Source organism: Tupaia chinensis, unplaced genomic scaffold (genome assembly GCF_000334495.1).
Source record: "Tupaia chinensis unplaced genomic scaffold, TupChi_1.0 Scaffold145396_1, whole genome shotgun sequence".
Lineage (NCBI taxonomy): Eukaryota > Metazoa > Chordata > Mammalia > Scandentia > Tupaiidae > Tupaia > Tupaia belangeri.
The window spans coordinates 5,450,369-5,466,211 of record NW_006205257.1 but is presented as its reverse complement, the minus strand read 5'-3'; the positions used below and the strand labels follow the sequence as shown (position 1 = coordinate 5,466,211).

Genomic DNA, 15,843 nt, shown 5'->3' with positions numbered 1-15,843 from the left:
TAGGACACATGCCTACAGAGGCGGAGGTGCAGGGCGTAGGGGAGCTGTGTTTTCACATCACACTCTCCCAGCTCCCCCTGCCCAAGCCCCCCTGCCTCCACTGGGTGAGGGGCATGCTCCCTTCTCACCATGGGCAAACACATCTGACCTCTGTGTCCACCCCGCCTTGCCCCAATGTTGGCCAAGCTGGTCTCTTTCCCACAGGGAGGAGACAAAGGCTCATGGCCATCAGGTATCTAGCTAGAGTGAATATGGCCTGAAGATGGCCAGGCAACCGTTCAGACAAGACACGTGCAGAGAGTTGAGAATAATTCCACAAAGATTCGAAGGACCACCACCACAATCATCACTTCTGGAGCCTTTTTTGCAGGGTTGTCTAGAGAGTGCGCCATAAATGCAAGTACCTATTTTTCTGCAGTTCTTTCTTATTTTTTCATCCATAAATAGCAAGCAACAATTTTATCCTTAGCCAGATAAAAAGTTCAGAAAATTCAGTCATTTGAAAACCTATCTTTGAGCCCCAAAATGAGCCCGAATAGCCAGTTTTGTATATGAACCAACAGCCAGGAAATGCGCATTCCCTTTATCTTGTAAGAAAGAAGGTCCTTCTAGTTTATCTGCTGATAACTTCTTTGAATGTAATGTGACCAGATGAGTTTTCCTGATAGCCTTCACTACAGCAGGATAGAGGAGGACCCCTAGAGGTAGATGCAGTAAGAGTCATTAAAGGAGAAATATAGGGGTTAAGCAGGTGGCATGGTGGTTAAGGTGCTAGACTCCTACATGGCCAACTGAGGTTCGAGTCCCAGTCCTGGTGGCTTAAAACTCACTCTGGGTGCGTGTGCATGTGTGCCCAAGATCTCAAGAGGAGAATGGAGGAGAAGAGATTGGGTTGTGGCCATCCCCTCTGGGGGGCGATTTCTCATTGTCTGTTTTTCTCTCGTGCTCTCTCTTCAGCGAGTGCACATACCCTATAGCAAAAAAAATAATAATAAAAATAAAAAATAAAAAATAAAATCTCTCTACAAAAAATAAATAAATAACTAGGGCCAGCCAGGTAGCATGGTGGTTAAAGCGACCGGATACCACAGGGCTGACTGCATGGTTCAAGTCCTAGACCCAGCAGCTTAAAAAACACACTGGACGTATGTGTGCCCAAAACCCCAGCACAAGAATGGAGGAGAAGGGATTTATAGGTCACATCCTCTGGGGAATGGTGTCTCACTTCCCCTCTCTTGCTCCATCTCTCTCCAGGGGGTATACGTGCCTTATAGCAAACTTATCTGCTGAGCTACTTCATTTCGTGTTGCCTCCTCTACCACGGTGAGGACACCTACTCTGGGTCCCTCAACTCCGGGGGGTGGGGGGGAAGTGTTCAGAATGTCACGGGAATAAAATGGCTATTGGATGCATAACCCGGTGGAAGGAAGCCAGCTGTGGCTAGGACAGTCGGGGCAGGAGGAGCCTGCGATGCCACCTGCCGCGGGAGCTCTTCAGATGAAGGCCAGGACGGGGAGCTTCTGCTGCCTTCCGTTTCGCGGTGACACCATATGGCTTGCTGCACACTGGGCTGAATTGCAGATGCTCTAACTTGGAGCTTTCTTGCTTTTGTGTGTTAATAACATAAAGATGGAACATAGCTCACCACACATTTTGTGTTTGCTAACTCTCTATATGTATATAAAACAGACTTCACTGTTACTAGCCAACCCACTTGTGAAGTGGAAGGAAAACAGAGCAATTAGAGGGAGAGGGAGGGAGGGAGCAAAGCGTGTGAGCTTAGAACGGGGCCAAATCCTAGTGCTGTGTGTGCTTCCAGAGGAGCAGGCTACACCCCAGGGCCAAGGGGCCAGAGATAAGTGATGGGGGGAAGGTAGGCTCCCTGGCCCCCAGGCCGGAGTCCAGCTCCTTAGAGGCATGGCATAGAAGGCTGTTCGGGGGGTGGCTGCATTTTCAGAGCTCCCCCCTTCCACCTGAAGCTCTGCCCAGACAAATGCTGGCTGTCAATTCCAGGGTACACCAAGCTGTGTCTAGCTTCTCCCTCTGGAGAGCCTCTGACCATCCCCACCTCGGACGCTGCCCGCTCAGCCTTCCTGCCTTCACCCAGGAGTTGTACACTCACATGTCTGCAGTACGGAACGTCTCCCTCTTGCCTTCTGAGGCAGCTTCCTTCTGACAAACAAGTAGACAAAGGTCCAATTACAAAATGTCTCAAGTGCTATGAAGAATAAAAATATGGAGCTTAATTAAGAGAAGGAAGTGTTGAGTCCACCATGTGAGCTATATTTCAAGGCAACCAACTAGTCCTGATTGATATGGAAAATGTCTTTCCAGCCGACTCCAGTGAATAAACAAGGTGGGGGTGGGAAGTAGGGGTGCTCTGCTTCAGCGGGGAGGACTGTTTTATTACTGACACATTTAGAATCGCAAGGGTGCAGTCATGATAAAAAGCAGAGGGCTTTTCGTCTGTTCTGTGATTGTTTTTAAGTTCTCTGCAGACTACGCGCCTCCCACCCCCACTGCCTGCATCCCCTCGGGGCATGCCTCTAGTTTGGAAGACATGAAGGAAATAGACAAGATCCGTTTTGCACACCCTAATCAAATAACTGATGCAGGAAATGATTATCAATGGACGAAATCGTGAGGCAAGGGACTGAGGGGAATTTTGCAGGGGAAGGATGAGGCTGTTGCCACCCGGCCGAAGGTCAATCTAGCCTCATGAGAATGCAACAGCAACCTGCCACAGACCTTGGAGGGGATGACACAGGAACACACAGCCGTCACCTGCAGACATGAATCACATCGGGCTTCTAGAGCTTGCGCCATCTACAGGGAAGACGGGGAAGATGAGATCAGTTAGAGGACTCCATGAAGAAGCAAATAGATGAATCCAGAATGTGAAATGATTCTACAGGAGACAGAGCTGGTTTCTGCAGCGATATATAGAAAAGAAGAGGCTGCTTCGGAGGGGACAAGACCAAAGGATACATTAACCAGATATGTGTGGATCCTATTGGAGTTGTGACTCACGCCAACTGAAAAAATGTATTTGAGACAACTGGGACATTTGATTTTAGACTGAGTGTTAAATGACACCAAGGGTTGGGACCAGCAGATAGTGTAATGGCTACGTCACTGGATTAAACTCATGCCGTGTGAGTGCGTGCGTGCCCAAGATCCCAAGAGGAGAATGGAGGAGAAGGGATTGCGGTGAGGCCATCCCCCTGGGGGGTGATTTCTCGCTTTCTGTCTCTCTCTGTCTTTCTGGCAAGCGCACATGCCCTATAACAAAAACCTCTCAAAAAAAAAAAATGATACCAAGAATTATGTTCATTCTGTTAAGTGTACAGCTGGTGTTTGTAGTTATGTAAAAAAAATCCAAGTTTTTTAGAAATGCTCAAGGGACCAGCAGATGGCACATTGACTATGTCACTGGACTCCCACATAGTCGACTACAGTTCGAGTTCTGGACCCGGCAGCTTAAAATTCATGCCAGGTACATGTGTGTGTGTGCCCAAAATCCCAAGAGGAGAATGGAGGAGAAGGGATTGTGATGTGGCTGTCTCCCTGGGGGGGGGATTTCTTGCTTTCTGTTTCTCTGTCTCTGACTGTCTCTCTGGCAAGCACATGCGCCCTATAGCAAACATCTTTCTTTTTAAAAAATGCTTGCTCAGGTGTATAAAAATGACATGACAGGGGCCAGCAGGTAGCATAGTGGTTAAGGCGCTGGACTCCCACATGGCTGACAGAGGTTCAAGTCTCAGATCTGGTGGCTTGAAAAATCACACAGGGTGCATGCATGTGTGCCCAAAATCCCAGGAAGAAAAGGAATTGCAGTGTGGCCACGCCCCTGGGGGGTGATTTCTCACTTTATCTCTGTCTCTCTCTCTGGTGAGTGCATATGCCCTATGGTAAAAACAAAAAATCAAAAGATCCTGGCTTAATAAAGCAGAAATAATGAAACTTTTATTAAGTGTTAGGATATGGAGCTGGCCCCCTGGCCTTCTGGTTAAGGAGGCCAGATCCCACGTGGCCAACTGCAGTTTGAATCCTGGCCCTGGAGGCTTGAAAAACACTTTGAGTACCTGTAAGTATCTGCCCCAAACCCCTTCAGGATGTAGAAATAGAGAAGGGATTGTGGCATAGCCACCCCTCATTAGGGGTGCTTTCTCGCTCTCCCTCTCCCCATCTCTTGATCTCTGGTGAGCACAGGCACTCTCCGGCAAATTTATTTTAAAAATCGGTAGGATATGATATGAGGGTTATGTCATGTACTATCATCTTTCCACTTGTGTGTATGTTTGAAAATATTTATAATTTAAAAAACAAACAAAACAGGATGCCAAGAGAAAATTGGAGAGAAGTGAGAAAGAAAATAACAGTCCTGAGATGGAGGCAACAACCTTTTATTTATTTATTTATTTATTTATTTATTTATTTATTTATTTATTTATATATATTTTTGAGTAATTTTTGCTGCAGGGTGCATGTACTTGCCAGAGAGACTGAGACAGAAGTGAGAAATCACCCCCGAGGGGGGATGGCCATGCTGCATTCCCTTTTCTTCCATTCTCCTCTTGGGATCTTGCCCAGTATGCATATCGAGTCACTGGGTCCGGACTCGAATCATAGTCGGCCACGTGGGAGTTCAGCACCCTAAATACCACGCCACCTGCTGGCCTCAACAACAACCTACCTGAGAGGGAGAGGAGCCAATCAGTGAGGAAACTGAGAGAAGAGAGCAACGGGGTTAAGCATGGGTGCAAACATACCAAAAACGCAAAAGTGAGCCATTGAGGCTGGTAGAGGGAGACGTGGATGAAGGCCCGGCGTGAGAGAGCAATAGAGCGAGCCTAACCAGGCAGCAGGCAGGACTTCCTGCTCCCCATGAGAGATAGGTGATTATTCTGCAGTAAGTGGGAGGCTGCTGCCAGGTTTTAAATGGGGCAGGTTTGATGGGATTTACTGCTAACAAGGATGACCCAAGCTGTTCAGTGATAAGGGCCTTTAGTGGGGAAGAGACACTGAAGGTGACAAGCCAGTTCAGATTGCCACTACCAGGCAGCAGAGACGGACTTGGTTTAGAACAGCAGCCGAGGAGAGAAGTAAACAGATTGGACGTATCTAGGAGTGTGGAGAGCCACCGGAGCTTGCCAACACACTAATGCAGTGAGTGAGGGAACGCAAATGAAGGATAGGGGCCAGCAGATGGCGTAATGGTTATGTCGCTGGACTTTCATGTGGTCGACTGTAGTTTCAATCCCAGACCGGCAGCTGAAAATTCACACCGGGCATGTGTGCTTGTGTGCCCAAGATGACGAGAGGAGAATAGAGGAGAAGGAACAATGGTGTGGCTATCCCCCCCAGGGGTGATTTCTTACTTTCTGTCTCTCTGTCTCTACAGAGAGAAACTACAAGATGAGACACGTGCCCTACAGCAAAAATCTCTCTAAAAAGATAAGGGAGGATAAAGAGGAGGTTTGGGGTTTCATAAGTGAGTAAACAGTGATGTTATTTTCTGGGATGGGGAGAAACAGGTGGGGTGGGGTGGGGAAATCCACACTTTGCCTTTAGGCATTTTATCTTGGAGATGCTTAGGAGACAGTAGGCGGGTGGAGGTGTGGTTCAGAGGCCACAAGACCATCTGCGGAGGGAGTGTCTGGAGAACAAGGTTCCAAGTAAAGTTCTAGAAACTACCAGCTGAACTTGCTATTGAAAGTAGTTCGATGATTTAAGAAATTGTGTGATCAATAAAATGTGGGGGAAAAGGAATGGAAGACAACTGTAGACACCAGAGATAGTGTGAGAAGAGGGTGGGAAAGGGCAGAGGGTCAGATATAGGGGTATATATATATCTATGAAACTAGAAATGAAAAATTATTGGTGATAACATGCATGAATAAGCCACTATGCAGTATATTCTGGATGGGAAACCATATTTTGTATGTTGTGACAGTGCTTAGGGGATGAATGTAAATTAATTAATTTTTTAAAAAGTTTCAGGAGGAAAAAAAAAACATGAAAACTGTTTTTCTTGAAATAAAAAAAATGCATATTTGATGACCACAGTAAGCTATATAGCCCCAGCTAGGTGCTACTTTATAGTATGTTCATTCTACTCACTGAGGTTTATGCCTAAAATCAGACTTGTGTTCATGGATATGTATATATCAGCTGCGCTTGCTACTGGAAATATTTAGATTAATTAAATTCATTAGTGAATCAATACAATGGGGGGAAAAGGCATAGAAAGCAACCATGGATACCAGAGACAGTGTGGGAGGAGGGCGGGACACAGCAGAGGGTGAGAGATAGGGAATCAAAGACGGAAAAAAAAAAGGCAAAATATACAGGAAACAAGAAATGGAAATTATTTGTTGACGATAACACATATGTTGATGTGCTTGATTGAGCCAATATCCAGTGTACTCTGGATGGGAAATCTCATTATGTATGCTGTAATGATGTACAGTGAATGAACGTAAATAAGTAAGAGAATCATATCATTTCAACAGAGGAGGAGGCGCAGAGGCACTGGAGGAGGAAACCAGGAGAGTATATTGAGAAGGCCAAGTAAGGAAGCCTGGGAAGTGCCTTCAGGGTAAGTGTGAAGGAGGGTGCTGGCAACTGCTTTGGTCTGTTGGCTATCCTAGCAAAATGCATAAGCTGGATGGCCTATAAACACCAGGAATCTATTACTCACGGTTCTGGAGGCTGGGAAGTTAAAATCAAGACGGTAGCAGATCTGATGTCTGGTGAGAACCCATTGCATAGCTCAAGGACAACCATCTTCTCTCTGTATCCTCACATGGCAGAAGGACAAGGGAGATAGATCTCTTACGCTCTTTTACCTCCCAAGAAAGGACCCTAATAGGATCACCTCAAGAAGCAGGATTTCAACTTAATACAAACATTCAGACCACAGCAATGACCTTGATAGAGACAGCTTCAGTGACTTCACTTCCTGCTTCTCTTCTCTCCCTGAGCCGGATCAGGGACTCCTTCTAGTACACACATCCCTCCCTTGCATTTCTCTGCTGTTTTGTGATGGTCAGTGGGCTCCTTTCTCCTCCACCAGGGCTGAGCATTTTAAAGCCAGGATGCCTGGTTCATCCCTCAAGTTCCTAGAACAGAATCCATCCCTGCAACCATTCAGTATTGCTCAGTGAGCACCCATTGTGTGCAAGACACCTGGTGGGGCCCTATAAATTGGTGCAATAGGACCAGCAGATGCTATGTTAAGGTGGCTGGATCCTACATGGCCAACAGCATGGTTTGAGTTCCAGATCCAGTAACTTGAAAAACACATAGGACACATATGTGTGCATGCCCAAAATCCAGAGAGGAGAACGGAGGAGAAAAGACTGTGGCATGGCCATCCTCCCCCCAGCCCCCCAGAGGAGGGATGTTTTCTCCCTCTTCCTCTTTCTCCATCTCTAGTAAGCACATACACCCTAGAGCAAGAAAATAAATAAAATAAAAATAAATAAGAATATGTTTTGGGGATCAGCAGTTGGCATAATGGTTATGTCGCTGGACTCCCATGTAGCAGACTGTGGTTCGAGTCCCGGATTTGGTGGCTTAAACTCATGCCAGGCACGTGTGTGTACATGCCCAAGATCCCGAGAGGAGAATGGAGGAGAAGGGATTGTGGCGTGGCCATCCCTCCGGGGGGGTGATTTCTCGCTTTTTATCTCTCTGTCTCTCTCTCTTTCTGGCGAGTGCACATGCCCTATAGCAAAAACCTCTCAAAAAAATAAAAAGGAATATGTTTTTTAAAATGTCATAATAATTCATTTCCCTCTGTTATCCAGCATTGCAAAAGATGCACAACCACGGTCCCCAAACATAGGAACGGAGCTCACTGAATCCCTAGCACTACCACCACCAAAACTGATGAGAGCAAATCTAGGAAGAGACTCCTTGTGAGAGCCACGGGGCCGACCCTGAATACATAGCCATTCACTACCCCAAAACCCAGCACACTGGGCCCATGAAAAGGCTCTCCCACACACTTTCACCTCCCATGCACTCTCTTCCTCACTCTTTGGGTCAGAGGAGGAAGTTAAGGCAGCTGGAGAAGAGATTTCCCTAAGGTCACTCCGAGACAGGAGCTCCGGAGCTGGGACCCACCTGTCCCAGAGCACTTCTCTTGAGCCCAGGGCAGCACACTGGGCTGCTCCCCTGTCCTGTGGAAGCCTCTCCAGGGAGCCCTCTGTAGGATGCACTCCTGAATGTCCTCGCTTCAAAGGGACTGTCCTTCCTCTGGCCTTCCTGTACACCTCCCCATTACTGATCCTTTCGCCTATAGTGAATGCAGTTTCAGATAGTCATTCTTTTCCCCCAGAGGGTGCGTATCCTTGCCACAGAGACACAGAAAGAGAGGGAGAGGTGGGGCCGGCAGGTGGTGTGGTAGTTAAGGGCACTGGACTCCCACATGGCCGATTATGGTTTGAGTCCTGGACTTGGCGGCTTGCTTTCTCTCTTTCTCTTTCTGTCTGTCTCTCTTTCTCACTCTGTCCTTCTCTGATCAAATTAAAATAAACAAATAATTAAAGTTAAATAAAATAATTCTTTAAAAGAAAAAAAGAAAGAGAGGGAGAGAGGAGGAAGCACTCCTGAGGGGTACGGCCACGCCACAATTCCTTCTCCATTTCTTCCCTTTTTTTGGAAATTTGGGCAGGCATGGACATGGCCCTTTGTGTTTCTCAAGTCCCCAGGTTCAGGTCCAGGACTTGAATCCTGGGGTCAGCCATGTGGAATTCTCTGCCTTAACCACTTGGCCATGGAGCAGGCTCTTATATATTAATTTTAGATAATATCGCATCACACTGTGAAGGAGTCACTTCTTTTTCAATCTTCTTCTAAATAGTCTGCTTAATCAAGGGAAAAGGGCTCCTTCTGAAGTTGAGACATCTTTAAAACTTCATAATATTTATCTCCTTTTTAAAAAATACAGTAAAATACATATAAATTTTACCATTTTAACCATTTTTAAAAAAACTTTTTTTGAGAGGTTTTCGCTATAGGGCGCATGCACTCGCCAGACAAACAGAGAGAGACAGAGAGACAGAAAGCGAGAAATCATCCCCCAGGGGGGATGGTCACGCTGCAATCCCTTCTCCTCCATTCTCCTCTCGGGATCTTGGGCACACACACACGCACCCGGTGTGAGTTTTAAGCCACCGGGTCCGGGACGTGAACCACGGTCGACTACGTGGGAGTCCAGCGACATAGCCATTACACTAACTGCTGGTTCCCCCATTTTAACCATTTTTTAAAAATCATTTCATGTACATTTCAGCAACATGAAATGCATACATATTCCTGTGCTGCCATTATTATCCATCCACGTAACTCTTCATTTTGGAAAGCCGAAATGTTGTATCCATTCAATAACTTCCCATCCTCCCTGCCCCCCAGCCCCTGCCAACCACCATTCAGTTCCCTGTCCCGGCGATCTGACTACTCTAGGTACCTCATGTAAGTACCTCATATAAGCAGAATCATAGTCCCCTCTCTTATTTTTGTAATGATTTTGGTATAGGGTGTATACACTCACCAGAGAGACAGGGAAATCCAACAGAAAACGAGAAATTATCCCCCGGGGGGATGGGATGGCCATACCATAGTCCCTTCTCTTCCATTGTCCTCTTAGGATTTTGGGTACACATGCACATGCACCAGCGTGAATTTTAAGCCTCTGGGTCTGGGAATCGAACCGCAGTTAACTACGTGGGAATCCAGTGACGTAACCAGTATGTCATCTGCTAGTCCCTCAGCCATCTCCTTTTTTGGAACAGAAAGAGTTCAGGCCTCAGGCTCATGGCTTAGGCAGGCGGCAGTCTGCCTCACATTGCTCTGTGGTTGTTATAAACATTTTGATACATCTCTTTGCGGCTGGTTTTCCGTTTAGGATAGGGAGAGTAGGTTTTCCTTTTCGAAGTCTCAGGGAAAGGTGGAAAGAGCAGAGTAAGGAGGGTGGGAGTGCAGGAGGGGGGAGGAAGCTCTGGTCTTGAGTGCAGGGTCTCCTCTGCACCCCCCTAATACCAGTGAAAGAACGTGCCCCGACTCCATGCACTGGCCTCCTGGACTTCCTATCACCACCTGGAAAAAGCTTTCTGTTGCTCTTACCTTTGTCCCGTATTCACTCATCCATCCGTTTATTTATTCAGCAAACCTGGCTGCCCAGAACCTGTGCTGGCTCTGAGGTATGCTAGTCCTCTAGCCCTGGATTCCTAGCCTGGCCCCTCCTTAATGCCTTCTTCCCTTTCTCCTAGTCCGTTTAATCCTAACTCTCCTCCAGTCAGGCTCCTTCTACGTAGTCTCTGAGTCAGCTCTGAATTCCTCGGTGTGGTCTCAAGGCCGAGCACTCCTCTGGCCAGGTTGATAGCTCGAGTAAAGATACAGGGTTAAGCCGTTCCACCCCAAGAGGGCAGCGTCCTGCTGTTGCTCTGCAGGGACGTGAGCTCAATTTGGTCACATCATCCTAGGAACTCGAACCTTCCCATGCATGTCACCAGGATCAGCTTTCCATCACTGTCCAGTGGTATTGAGGGTGAGTCCTGATCAGTTAGTGTTCAGCTTCCCCACAGAGTGTGTGAGGTGCTCTTGGGAACTCTTGGAGGGCATGGTCAAGCCAGTCCCTGCTGACCTACTAGTACTAGTCCCTGGGCAAGCTCTCAGGGCTTCCCTAGGCTGCTAGGCTGAGGCATAAGTGGATTCCTACGTGGCTGTCAGAAGCAAGTAACTGAGGGATATTGCCAGGGAACTGAGGATCCCTAGGGAGCTGGGACACAGACCCTGAAGTCCACTCCTATAACAGGTCTGGCACCCAGCAGACTTAGAGACTTTATAGAGAAGGGTCTACTTGGGGCTGGGGGGACCAGTAGTAGGCTCTTGGTAGGCACAAATGAACTTTCCCTGTGCTATGAAAAGTTTGACGGGTTCATCACCCTTTGAGTCACCCATGACACTCATGGCTCTCTTGGTTGCCAGTTATGGGAAACCAGCCCCAACTGGCTAAATAAACACACAGGTACTTCTTGACTTGCAATGGCATTATGTCCCAATACATCCACTATAGGGCCAGCAGATGGGGTGGCAATTTTGTCGCTGAACTCCCACATGACTGACTGGGGTCTGTGTCCTGGGCTTGGTGGTTTGAAACTCATATTAGGCAATGTGTGCCCAAGATCCCAGGAGGAGAATGGAGAAGGGATTGTGGCGTGGTTATGCCCTAGGGGGGATGATTTTTTCATTGTCCCTCTCACTGTCTCTGTGTCTCCCATGAACACAGGCACCCTAAGGCAAAAACCATATATATATATATCCACTATAAATTGAAAATATCATAAGTTGAAAATGCATTTAATAGACCTAACCTATGGAACACTGAGACACTGCTTAGCCCAGCCTCCTTAAGTATGTCCAAACACTTATACACTATGCAAAATCATCTAACACAGGGCCTGTTTTATAATAAATTATTGACTATCTCATGTAGCCTGGGAAAAGATCACAGTTCAAATTTTGAAGTGTAGTTGTTGCTAAAGGTGTAGTGCTTCCCCACCATCCTAAGTAAAAAAAAAATGTTAGTTGAATTGTTGTAAGTTGGGGACTGTCTGTATATGAAAATAGTTAATTGACTCCAGCATCTGGAAAGCTTCTAGTAATCCAGTCTTGGAATTGATTGGATTCAGGGGCTCCCAGGCTCCCAGCACCTCTGGCTCAGCTCCCCAGGAAGGACTTCCCCCTTGAGAAGGTCAATTTATGTGGCAAGATGGCCTCATGGCTCCAGGCCCTCTTCCAGTCAGCTTAGCAACTCCTGAGGCCTGTCATTGGTCCAGCTTGAGATATGTGCCTACACCTGAACCAATCACATGGCCAGGAATGTGGTGCTCTGATTGCCTAAGCTCGCCTCTCCATCAAATTGCAGGGGGTGGTGCTTGGAGGAAAATGTTGGTCTCTGACCTGAAAGGACTTTCTCTAAGCCCCTGCTCTGTCTTGCAGCTGTACTTATCTTCAGAAAACTCAAAGTGAGGAGATTTAGATTAAAGCTGGGGATATGATGGTGGTCAAACACAGAACCAAACACTCTTGTGTCTTAGCCCACGCTGAGAGAGTTACTGTATATCTAAGAAATATGACTCCCCCCCAACCCCAGACAAAGTCACAAACTCTGGCTCCTTTAGTCTGTTTCTTGCACCCTGACTTTAGCACAGAATCCATTTCAGCTGCCATCATTGTCCTATCATATATTAAGTTTAGAGATCCATGTTCGTTTTCACTGAAATTTATAACTGATTACAGCCCCATGGGATCAGCAGTTAGAGTAATGGTTATGTTGCTGAACTCCTGTAAAAAAAAAATGTTAGTTGAATTGTTGTAAGTTGGGGACTGTCTGTATATGAAAATAGTTAATTGACTCCAGCATCTGGAAAGCTTCTAGTAATCCAGTCTTGGAATTGATTGGATTCAGGGGCTCCCAGGCTCCCAGCACCTCTGGCTCAGCTCCCCAGGAAGGACTTCCCCCTTGAGAAGGTCAATTTATGTGGCAAGATGGCCTCATGGCTCCAGGCCCTCTTCCAGTCAGCTTAGCAACTCCTGAGGCCTGTCATTGGTCCAGCTTGAGATATGTGCCTACACCTGAACCAATCACATGGCCAGGAATGTGGTGCTCTGATTGCCTAAGCTCGCCTCTCCATCAAATTGCAGGGGGTGGTGCTTGGAGGAAAATGTTGGTCTCTGACCTGAAAGGACTTTCTCTAAGCCCCTGCTCTGTCTTGCAGCTGTACTTATCTTCAGAAAACTCAAAGTGAGGAGATTTAGATTAAAGCTGGGGATATGATGGTGGTCAAACACAGAACCAAACACTCTTGTGTCTTAGCCCACGCTGAGAGAGTTACTGTATATCTAAGAAATATGACTCCCCCCCAACCCCAGACAAAGTCACAAACTCTGGCTCCTTTAGTCTGTTTCTTGCACCCTGACTTTAGCACAGAATCCATTTCAGCTGCCATCATTGTCCTATCATATATTAAGTTTAGAGATCCATGTTCGTTTTCACTGAAATTTATAACTGATTACAGCCCCATGGGATCAGCAGTTAGAGTAATGGTTATGTTGCTGAACTCCTAGGTAGTCGACCGCGGTTTGAATCCCAGACCCGGTGGCTTAAACTCATGCTGGGCGCGTGTATGTGCGTGCCCAAGATCCCGAGAGGAGAATGGAGGAGAAGGGATTGGGGTGTGGCCAGCCCCCCTGGGGGGTGATTTCTTGCTTTCTGTCTCTGTCTCCCTCTGTCTTTCTGGTGAGCACATGCGCCCTATAGCAAAAAAAATAAAATAAAATAAAAAACCTCTCAAAAAAAAAAAAAAAAGATTACAGCCCCTTTCAAAACAAGCTTTGCTTAGACTTGCTCCCCAGTGTAAGAGGGAGTTAGGACAGGACTAGAACCACCCGTTGGTTGGCCAGTCTCACCTCCTAGGGGTTCATGCATGGAGGTGTGACCTCAATCGGAGCGGTAAAACAAGCCTTGAGGAGCCTGGACTTAGGCCCGTGACTCTGGCTAGCCTGGCAGGCCTGTGCAGACAGAGTTCTCGGCTGAGGGAGGACAAAAGCCAAGCCTCGGGGGCTTTCCCACACTCCCATTCCCTGGCTCTGGGCTGCAGTCACTCTGGGGCTGACAGGCTGGTCCTGTTTATCCTGCCCGGCCCCTGCCTCGCAGTTCACGCTGTGGATGCAGTCAGCATGGCCCTTCTCCTAGCATGCCCACATGTAGCCTTGCCCTCCTTTGGCACATCCAGCCAGTCACTGCGTGGCCAGCCCCACTCCCAGCCACAGCCCACACCTTCTTAATCAACCTTTGCCAGGAACAGGGATACTTTCTGTTAAGATGCCTTTCCGGAGCTGGTGAAAGTTATGCACTAGTTGCCCAATACCTTGCGCACAGGCTCATCATATGCCCACACTGTCAGCAGGCAATTCCTGGATCCCTAAGGGCTATCCAGAGGCCCCGCATTACAGAATCCTGTCTGGGGAGGACTTCCCTCTTGTAATCTCCACGCCTTTATTCCTTCTCCTTAATTGTTACATCCTGGCTCCTGTCCCTTACCCTCTACCATCCGGGGACTAGGCTATAGAGGACCCTCAGCAAATGCCTCCAAATTTCTTTATGAATAATAGCTTTTTTAAAAGAGGTTTTTGCTATAGGGCGAGTGCACTTGCCATAAAGACAGACATAGAGACGGAAAGTGAAAAATCACCCCCCAGGGGGGTTGGCCACACCGCAGTCCCTTCTCCTCCATTCTCCTCTCAGGATCTTGGGCATGCACGCACACACACACACACACACGGCATGAGTTTAAGCCACCGGGTCTGGGACTTGAACCACAGTCGACTACATGGGAGTCCAGAGACATAGCCATTACGCTAACTGCTGGTCCCATGAATAATAACTATTAACGCATATCGAGCACTTACTATGTGCCAGATACTTATGAAGTTGGGACCATTAGAATCACACCCATCTTATAGAGGAGGAAACTGAAGTGCAGAGAGGTTTAGGAATTTTCCCAAAGTCCCTAGGAGAGAGATGCCCACCTCTCTACAAAGCAGCTAGTTCACCACCTTTGATGTAAGCTATCATCTTCCACAAGGCTGAGCTGATGCTTGGGAACTCTGGACCTGACCTAGGCACAGAATGAAATGAAACCTAACACCTGAAGGTGAGCTGCCCCAGGCAAGTGGCCATTAGTAACTTCTGCCCCAGACAAGGGCCCATTGGCCACTTCTATTAATATTACTTCTATAAATGTATTCATCCTTCTAGCCTAGAATCTGCCTCCTCCAGGCAACCTTCTTGGCATCCAAAGCAGGTTAGATGTTCCTCTCCCCACAGGAAGGTACAGCTCTCCAGAATTTCCCCATCCAAGCCCTCATCACCCTGCATGGCAGCTGCCAGTTACATGACAGCTTCCCTTCCACACTGGAAGGTCCCATGTGGGTAGGGATGATGTCTTGCTTTGCTTTGAATTCTTTTTCTTTTTTTTTGAACTATTTATTATTTTTAATTAAAGTATAAAATATACATTCAATGATGTGCACAAATAACTATACAGTTTGATGAATTTCTATGTATGTATGCAGTCATGTAACCACCATTCTGATCAAGATAGAAAACATGTTCACTGCCATAATTTTGTCTTTTTTAAACTTTGAATGAAGCACACACTTCAAATAACTGTATCTGGCTGCTTAGGCTCAATCTTATGTCTGTGAGACTCATTGGTGTTGCTGTACTTCAGTGGTTTGTCCTTTTTATCACTGCGTAGTATTCCATTGAATGAATGCAACAGAACTTGATCTGTCCATTCTACCGTTGATGCACATGTTAGCTAGGATATGGAGCAGCTGCAACTCTTACTGTTTGCGGGAGTATACTTTATTACCACCACTTGGGAAAATTCTATTTTCACTATAGTAACTAATTTATTGAGCATTTACTTTGGGCCAGGTACTGTAAGATCATTAAGTGATCGATCTCCACTCTCTCAAGCTCATAATGAGCCTCCGAAGAAGATAGCTCTCTGGGAAATAGGATAATCATGGTATCAAAAATCACAGGTTGGGAACCAGCAGTTAGCGTAATGGCTATGTCGCTGGATTCCCACGTAGTCGACCGTGGTTCGTGTCCCGGACCCGGTGGCTTAAAACTCACGCCGGGCGCGTGTGCGTGCGTGCCCAAGATCCTGAGAGGAGAATGGAGGAGAAGGGATTGCGGTGTGACCATCCCCCCTGGGGGGTGATTTCTCGCTTTCTGTCTCTATGTCTCTCTCTGTC

At 47.1% G+C, this 15,843-nt stretch overlaps 1 long non-coding RNA gene across 1 annotated transcript in view; it reads right to left on the bottom strand.

The window, feature by feature from the left end:
- Positions 1-2,122: 2,122 nt before the first annotated feature.
- The window catches only part of LOC102468732 (uncharacterized), a 16,275-nt gene continuing 2,554 nt past the window's right edge, over positions 2,123-15,843 (bottom strand). The window contains exons 2-3 of the long non-coding RNA XR_337335.3: positions 2,749-2,826; positions 2,123-2,218 (exon numbers count right to left, since the gene is read on the bottom strand). This is a non-coding gene — a long non-coding RNA (uncharacterized LOC102468732). The remainder of the gene's footprint in view (positions 2,219-2,748; positions 2,827-15,843) is intronic.